This window comes from Malurus melanocephalus, unplaced genomic scaffold (assembly GCF_030028575.1).
Source record: "Malurus melanocephalus ecotype Western Australia unplaced genomic scaffold, MMel_1.1 scaffold_672, whole genome shotgun sequence".
In the NCBI taxonomy this organism is placed as follows: Eukaryota; Metazoa; Chordata; class Aves; order Passeriformes; family Maluridae; genus Malurus; species Malurus melanocephalus.
In genome coordinates, this window is record NW_026623904.1 from 252,632 (window position 1) to 261,581 (window position 8,950).

Below are 8,950 nucleotides of genomic sequence, written 5' to 3' on the forward strand. Positions count from 1 at the left end.
CTGAGGGGAGCGGGAATGGCCGAGAGGAGCGGGATCCACTGAGGGGAGCGGGAATGGCCGAGAGGAGTGGGATCCACTGAGGGGAGCGGGAATGGCCGAGAGGAGTGGGAACCACTGAGGGGAGCAGGAATGGCTGAGAGGAGCGGGATCCCCGGAAGGGAGCGGGAATGGCTGACAGGAGCGGGATCCACTGAGGGGAGCGGGAATGGCCGAGAGGAGCGGGATCCCCTGAGGGGAGCGGGATCCACTGAGGGGAGCAGGATCCCCTGAGGGGAGAGAGGAACGGCCGAGAGGAGCGGGATCCCCTGAGAGGAGCGGGATCACCTGAGGGGAGCGGGAATGGCTGAGGGGAGCGGGATCCCTTGAGGGGGGCGGGATCCACTGAGGGGAGCGGGACTCGCCGGATTATCGATTTCACACCGACAGAGCTGCGGGTGCTGGCGGACCCGGCCTGGAAACGACCCGGTTTGGAGCTGGGAGATTGCTGTAGGTGGAGGGAAATAAACGATTTCACTATAATCGCTTTAAATCCGCTTGGGGAATTATTTCACGTGTCTTTATGGCTGAGATGAACCCTTTGACTCCCTTCCCTKTGTCTGCTCCAAGCTGTAAGAAATCACTTAAAATAGGAAAGTCACCGAAGATCCCGGCTTGGTTGGCACGGAGAAAGGATCCCTAGAAATGAACCCTGGATTGGGCATTTGCTGATCTTGCAAYGCAGAACATAACTCAGCTCTTCACTCAAATGTTACATCATTTCAACCAACCTGTGCCTAAACTATAAAGGAGGATCACGTAATGTACAATGGAAATTACACCTAATGGCAAGAGTGTAATGTATATTTTGATATAAGAAGATAGTGGTGTTTGTGCAGTGACACACAAGCCATCAGGAGTTACCTGCTGTGGGGTTTCTTGTTTGTTAGCTCTTACATTAAAGAAATAAAGAGCAATAATTTGGGTGTGATCTTGGACCTGCATTTCCGACAGACCCAATTGAGTCTCTGATCTCACATTCCCCAAATCTTGGATAAATTCTGTCTGATCTGGGTTAATTCGAAGCCAGGGTCCAGGATTTCCTGACATTAAGCCCAAAGCTGGTACTTTTAACAAAAAATATAAATAAGRATGACTAATATTTGTCAAACACTGTCAGAGTACAGCGCCATTAAATATCAAATTACTTACTCTCTTGGCTACAGAATAGTTCCTTCTGTAACTCAAAACTCCTGGAAGTTTCTGAACACAAAAAGTTGTCTGCATTCCCACCTACACATTTCTTTTTTGGCTTTTTACCTCCACTTTTTTTCTTTACAAGCTGCTTGCTAGTGTCACATCTCACTCCTCCTTGTTTGGACAAGTCCCGGTGCTGTTTTGGGATAGATCCCATCTGGAACAAAGCTCAGCCCTGAGTGTAAAACCTGTTCTGCAACGTTCTCTTTCTTAGTGAAACAAGTATTCTGTTGTAGAGCATTGATGTAATCCCTGGCGGAGTTCTGGAGCCAGGAGAGCRAGGAAAGGAACAGAACCAGCTTTCAGGAGGAGCCTTGTGATGCCAGCCCAGGTTCAAATTCCCCCAGTGAATCAGCACTGATCTTTCAAAATTAAGTCTTCCACTTCCACACTTCCATAAGGTGATGCTCCAACGTCCCCATGTGCTAATTCTCACACCACCAAAGACGTAAGGGAAATTAAAAGCAAACAAAGCCCTGCTCCATTTGGTCTGGTCTGAATTACAGTCAGATCCTGGTCTTAACCATCCAATTAAGCATTGCTGAGTAAATAACTCGCATTACCGTCAGYGCTACTCCCACAACTTTTCATTTCAAACAACTTTGTGCATCAGTTTCTCATGGAGCAATCCTCTGCCCGGGGCTGTGSCTGCTGGAGAGCAGAGGAGTGCTGCCCAGGCTGCCAGGGAAAGTCCAACAGATGTAAAAAATGTGCTGTGAGGCAGCCTGTGAAGAGGGGTGAAGGTGAGAACTTACTGGCTGCCTCTGGTTTCACTGAATAACAACACAGAGCCACTTTTCTAAATAATTTTCTCTCCTATGCTGTAGCAGAGGCTGTGCTAAAGCAACATTATATTTGGTTTTTAGACAAATCTTTCCTGGTTCAAATGCCAGTGGCAAGCAAGCTGGCAGGGAGTGGCTTCAGTGACAATGGCCACCATGTGTCTGTCGTGCTGGGACATCAAGTTTGATACTGGTAAATACTGGCACAATCTGAGCGTGGATGGGGCAAGATGAGCCCAGCRAGGGGCTTTGATTCACCATTTGTCACCACATGGACTTGCAGATGGGATTTCCTAAATTTTAGCAGCCTGATTTCTCTCCTTTTTAAACCAAGAAATGCTGATGCATGACTTTGAGGCAGATTCTGGCTCAAAACGTCCAGAGACAATTGGATGAAAGTTAAGAGGCTACCAAACCTTGGAAGTCCTGGATGAATATGTCCACTCCAAATACTCTCCTGTGGACTGTGACATGTCAGAGGTGGAGCTCAGGCTGTGTCCTTTGGGCTCCTTGTGTTTTGTTTAAGCTTTAACTAGCTCTGAAAATAACCCTTTCTTSCTGCTGCACACCTTGGACTCACTTCAACCCAACAGCACGATTCAGAGGAAAGTCCATAAATTGGAAACCAAAACACACAAAAAATTTGTTTAACAATAGATTATTTGAGGATCTCTGGGTTCCAGGCCAAACTGGGGAGTTGGCTGTAGGAGCTTGACAGCTTCCAGTGTGACATTTGAGTGTACCTGCATGCAAGGACAGAAGGACAYTTGTCACCCAGCAATGCAGTGTTTGCCAGGGAGCCTGAGGATGGGTTTTACAGTGTAAAATCTGTACTTTTGCCACATGAGAGGTGCTAAAGAAACAGAGCAAGGAATTGATATGATCCAAAACCAGTGTGAAAGACAGCACTGGAACTTCCTGCTCTAAGCCCAYCATGACTCATGGGCTAAGAGCCCCTGTGGCCCCTGAGAGATGGTGTGGGGAGGCTTTGGTCTGGCTGCACAYCAGCTGTGTCAAATGGTCCCCAGTGCAGAACCAGTTTGCCATGAGCAGATCCCAAACCATTTCCATATGTTACTTTGAAGAAGAAAATGACTGGTTAGACTCAAAACAGAAGAACCAAGAGCCGAGGAAAAAATTGCCCTGAAGTGCCCAGATCTAAAAGATAGACCAGTCAGGGAATCCATCTCCATCTGCCAGACGTGCCTGCTGCAGCACAGCCCTCAGACTCCCAGCGTGGCTCCCAGCTGGAAGGCTTCCAGCACCCAAGGGGCAAAACTGGGAACATTTTACCTCCTGAGTCAGTGCTGGAGAGCTCAGCATGAGGGAGGCTGTGATTATCAGAGCTGTGTCACGCAGCTCTCCTGTGCTGGCTTAGCCACAGGCTCCGTGGCATTTGGAAAAAGCCAGGACACCCTGATTCTGRCATTGATAATGGTGCTCGTCCTGCCCCCCAGCCCAGTAAAATCTAACTCAGCGTTCTCTCTTCTGACATAAGGAGTTCTGTCCTACATCAGTGATCAACCTCCACCTCAACAGTGGGGCAAGAAGTCTCTAACCATCCTCCTGACTATATTTTTTGGGAACTCCTCACTCAAGTGTATCTGCACAAGCTGAAGGACTTCAAGGATTCTCCATCTTCTCAACTCTGAGTGAGAACAGGGTTTAATGCTGTGGAAAACAGTTCCAGGTCAGGGTTGGGTTGCCCCACAAGACCTGGGAGAGAGAAAACAGCCCCTGAAGCAGGGCAAAAAAAAGCCCCTGCAAGGCTCATGCCTCCAGAGAGAAGGAAGGAGACAGGAGAGCAGCAGGTCTGTGCCTCCTGCAGTTTGGATGTGAACAGGCTTTGTTCTGCATCATTWACTTTACACAACCTCTGGGCAGCCACGGCAGTTCATGAACTGCCCAAGCATCTGCAAATGTGATTCTTGACTTTGAGATCTCTCTGACGCAAACCAAATTAAAGTGCAATGAGATAGTGTGCAGCTACCGCCGACTTTTTTCCGGGAATGCCTGTGAAATACTCCCAGTGTTTCTTTTGTAACAGAATGTAAATACCCCCATTGAAAAGAATGCTCAGTTCTTGTGCTTTTAACATAATCTGGGGAGAGCTCCCTCTCCAARTATCAGCCGGGACAGAGTTCTCTCAAGATAAACGCACACATAAAAGCATTCAAAACAGTCATTTGCTTATGTGCTTTTCTCTGAAAGCAGGTGGCAAAGTAAACACATCGGTCAGATCCACTCTCCTTGGTCTGGACTGACACACAAACAATGTCTGGACCGACATCTAACAAACTGGCTACAGAATCGAGCCGTTTCTGAGGCAAGTTGCTGCCTCCCTCCCCCCAAGATAATAGAGCATTTTCCCAGATGGAAGGAACCCACTTGAAAAACAAAAGGTCTTTGAAATGTCAGCTCAGGCTTGCTTGGCCCACACTGCGTGCCCACAGGAAAATGATGGAGCCTCTTTTAGTTCTCCAGCTGCAGCACTTACATCTGAAGCAGCAAGATGATTAAGAGATGCAGCTCTAGTTTCCTGTTCTCCTGCTGATTTCCAGCCTCTCCTGTGAAAGTCTCTCAGCCTCGCTCCATCTCCAGCACAATGATAAAATTGCCATCTGGGCTGAGGAGGAATCCAAGCTCATGAGAGGTTTGCACGCTCCAGTAATGGGGATCTGTCATGGAATTACTTGAATGAGCTTCCAGGCAGTCACAGGAGAGCTGATCCAGTGTGGTTGGTGACAGAAGTCAGGATGCTGCATCCACATGGCCCTGGATGCTCCCTGGCCTCTGGGCACCCCAGAGCTGTGGGCAGTGTAGATGCTGCCCTGCATTCTCTGTTTGAACTCTGCCATAAATGCACTGATTACCCCAACGTTTTGTGCCACTTCTCCTCCAAACCCCTCCTTGTCTCCTCTAGCACAAAAGAGGAGAAAGTCCCCCAGGTCATAAATCTTCCATGCTAAGAGCTTGGGCAGCGAGCCTGTCTCTCCCAAAGTTCTCCCTCACAGCTGCTCCTTGCTCTGGTCACACCAGGCTGTGTGGGAACCTGACGTTCCTCTGTCTGCTGGGACCTCCAGTGCTCCCAGTCTCCTTCTCACAATGCAACTCGTTCTGATCTCTCACGTCAGAACATTTTTTTGATCTTTAGATAATTATGGAGGAATTTCAGTTAGTGCTGTATCCAAGAGTTAAATGGAAGGCAAAAGTTTCTTTCTCTCCCTTTCAGTCTTAACCCCTTTGCTCTTCGTGGTACGGGTCTTATGATTCTCAGCTGAAAACACTCCAAGCTTTGAAGAGTCCAGTGTGCACCAGAAGGAGACAGGAAGGTGAGCCTGTGTYGCTCCTGTGAGCAGAGTCAGGCCTCCAGTGAGATAATCCATGACCAGGGCAAGAGTGATGTCCTAATGCTRCTTAGGGAAATGGAATATTTGCCAGAGCGAGGACAAGATAAAGAGCATTAATCTAACTTACAAGGAAATGCAGTGTCCAGTTGCAAACTCTCCCTGACCTTGTCGAGCAGTTCCCTCCCTGGCAGGATCTGGGACAGGGTCAGCACCCGAAACCGAAAAGGAACAACTGCCAAAAGCAAAGTTCACAAAGCCTTGGTGACATCCAGACTGGCTGTGGAGTCTGCCACGACTGCTCCTGTCCTTCCCTCACCCYGACTGATGTCAGTGCCAGCACATGGCCCTCAGGGTCTCCAGGAATCTTTCCCAATTTCTGTACTTTGAACAGARAGCGATGAGACTTTGTGCTGGTGGSCCACACTCTCCTGTGTGCCYCTTCCCCTMCCCACACCACGTCAGAATCTGTCCAGACAATTCAGCAAGACAAGCCAGTCTGCTGGTGACKGTCACAAATGTGTTCTGTCTGTTGTTTTTTACTTCCCCACATTTTTACATTTGAYATATGAATCATAATATATTGAAATAGTAAATAGCTTTGAAGTGATGACTTCTGTAGTGCCCAGATGTTGTGATCAGGGTTCTTCCAAACTCAGAATGGCCTCTGGCTAATCAGTCCGGCTCTCTGCTTTCTTCTCATTTTTCCATTGTATAAGAGGAAAAAAAAAAACCTTATCTGCCATGACAGAAACAATAAATAACTCATCAAAGCAAGAGGAGAGTGCAGGTATAAATTCCACTTTTCGTTTTTCTAGCATTCTATTAGCAGGGCTGCTCGACTCTCTCGGGTGTCAGTGCTTTTTCCTGCTGCTGGAGGTGCAGGTAATCCATTGGATAATCTAAAGAGCAGGATTTTAACAAACCCTGTGAGGAAGCAGCGCTGCGTGTGATGCTGGCCCGGCATCCAGGCTGTGTGCAGCCTGCTCGGGGCACCAGATGGCAGCATTTATTGTCTGTCTGGAGATCCCAAACCAGCACTGGCACTTCAGTGCTCAACACTTCATGCCGTTAAAGCCCCTGAAGGTCGAGCTGTAGCCCCTTCCTCCTCCTCCACCTACACTTGGGAAGGGTAACAAAAAMMMCCCCAAAGCAAACGTGTCTGTGCCRCCTTTTCCCACTCCTTCCAYAGGAGAAAAGTGTTGCTCTGAGAAACACTTRCTTTCCTTATTACACATTCACCTTTTGCCTGTTACCCCCTGCCTATTTTTCCCCTGGAAAAGTCCCTCAACAGGCTTCTGGTTATCAGGAATTCCAGYGAAGGATATAAAGATGTTTAACAGATTTACCTCTGCCAAGATCTTTTTTTTTCCCTATAGCAGATTTAAAATACCAGACCTATCAGCAGGAGTAGCTTTTATCTAAGAGGGAAGAACTTAACTGTAATTTAAACTCTGAGCTGGGGAAAAGCCTAAAAGCTCTCAAAAAGTCCCAAACCCTTCACCCTTGGAATGGCAGCAAGCAGAGTGCCATGGCTGGGAGAGGCCCTTCAGGGCACAGCATTGATTTCCCAGCTTTTTCACCTCTGTTCCCTCTTTAAGGCTTCAGTACAAACACTCAGGGTGGAGATCACAAACCAACATCGCTCACACCGTGTTTGCTGCACTGGAAAACATTTCAGATCAAATGGTCACACTCYGGACTGCGTTTAGAGTTAATGACTGAGTTGAGGTTGTTACTGTCAATAGTTACTGCAGTCACAGGATTGTCAGGAAAGCATTCCTGATATATTCTTCCCAGCAAACACATGCATCAGCAYAAGGACTGTCCTTCTGGGGTCTGGCAGGGATCTCTGCTGTCCTTGCCAGGCCATTTTCCCCAGGTGTGACATATACTCAAATCCCAAGAAATATCTTGGGATTTAACTACTCCCCTAATTACCACCTCCCTCCAAAGCTGTGTTCCTGAAAAATCACTTTAGCTATTTCTTTATGCTGGAGACATCAGAGACACCTCATTTCTTTACCAGAAAGGTTCACAGTTTCCTCAGAGAGAACCTCAGCTTCTCTTTCACACCCTGCACCCAACTGCTCCAGTGTTCCAGAGCACAGACCCTGAGATTTCCAAGGGCTTCACCAACACACAGAAGCTTTTCCAGCCCGAGGAGCAGCTTGCCCTGACCTTACATCCATCGTGGTGACAGGGCTGTACCCAACCTGCTCCAAATGCCACCAAAGCTTTTCACGCTGTAGCAGAGAACAAGAACTCCCTGTTTCTCCCACCTCTGCTGATTAAACAGCCATTGCAGGCAGTGAGCTCAAAGGAGGATTGACCAACGTGGTTGCATCAGTCAAGCTGCAAAAATAATTGCATTACCCAAGTCTCGGATGCTTTATCAAGGTTTCACTTTAAAACCATGGTGATTGCCCAAGCAGCAAACATCCAGCTGTAGCTGTTGCTCAGAAACTGGCTCTTTTTTTTAAATACAAGGCAGTGTCTCCCTGGTTTTGTTTGTTGAAGGGTTTTGTTTTGTTTTGTTTTTAAACTYTWYTCTGCTCCACAAGCCCATTTCCTGTCTGACATCCCTGTTTCAAAATCAAACTATGCTGATCCAYAGGGACGTTCAAAACCAGCTTTTCTGTTTCACATTTGGGTTTTATTAGAACTTCCCACTAGGCCCCTTGGAAAAAGAGATGTTTTCCCCCTAAACATGTCTTTAAAATTATTCCCCTGCAGWGTCACTCATGTGCTTTGTGTCCTAGGGACGATGCACCATCCACCTCCCTCCAAAGTGGTGTTTTGAAGATGYGTGTTTTCCTACTTCCTCCCCAAAATCAATCATCTTCACAGTTGCAGGTTTCAAACTCCSTCACAGGGGAATATTACAGACACTCCAAGGCCCACATGYTGCAAAGGGGAATTMATCCAGGCAGATATATGTGTCCACAYGGAATCTGCCTCATGGAGATGGTATTGCATGTGGCTCATTTTCCAAAAGTCCTGCGGTGCACATCAAGGGATCTGGGGCCAATGACTTCAGCACTCACATGAGGATTACTCATCTAATTATGGGGTTTGCAGGCTCTGCCCCAGCGTTTCTGTGCACTGGTAATGTCATCGCACTGACTCCTGGAAGATTTGTCATTTACTGAYTGGCTCAGGGGTTTGTTTTCCTTTGTGTTTTCCCTGGTAGATTTGACCCCCCAAGGCAGCAGTGCACAAAGGCCGTAAGGCTGAGGATTTCAATGCTGTAAAGAGAGAAAAACAACTCTCCAAAGCACTGTTTAGCCAAGGAAGTGAAGAGGCGGACTGACTCGCTTTCCAGTCAGCGGTGTCACCACGGAGTCACCATCACTTTTCCCCGCCCCATCCCCTCCCTAAGGCCATCCCCGACCCCTCCAGCAGCCCCCTGTCGCAGTGTCCCCCCCTCCGCCAGATGTGCTCCCCAACATCTGCCCGCGCCCGTCTGATGCAACCACAACATCACCACGTGGCCACGCGCAGCTGTTSCGCGCCGCCAGCCAATGGGAGGCGGTTCCGCCACCGCGGGGGGCGGGACCGCCCCGCCTTCTCCTCTCCGATAGGTCA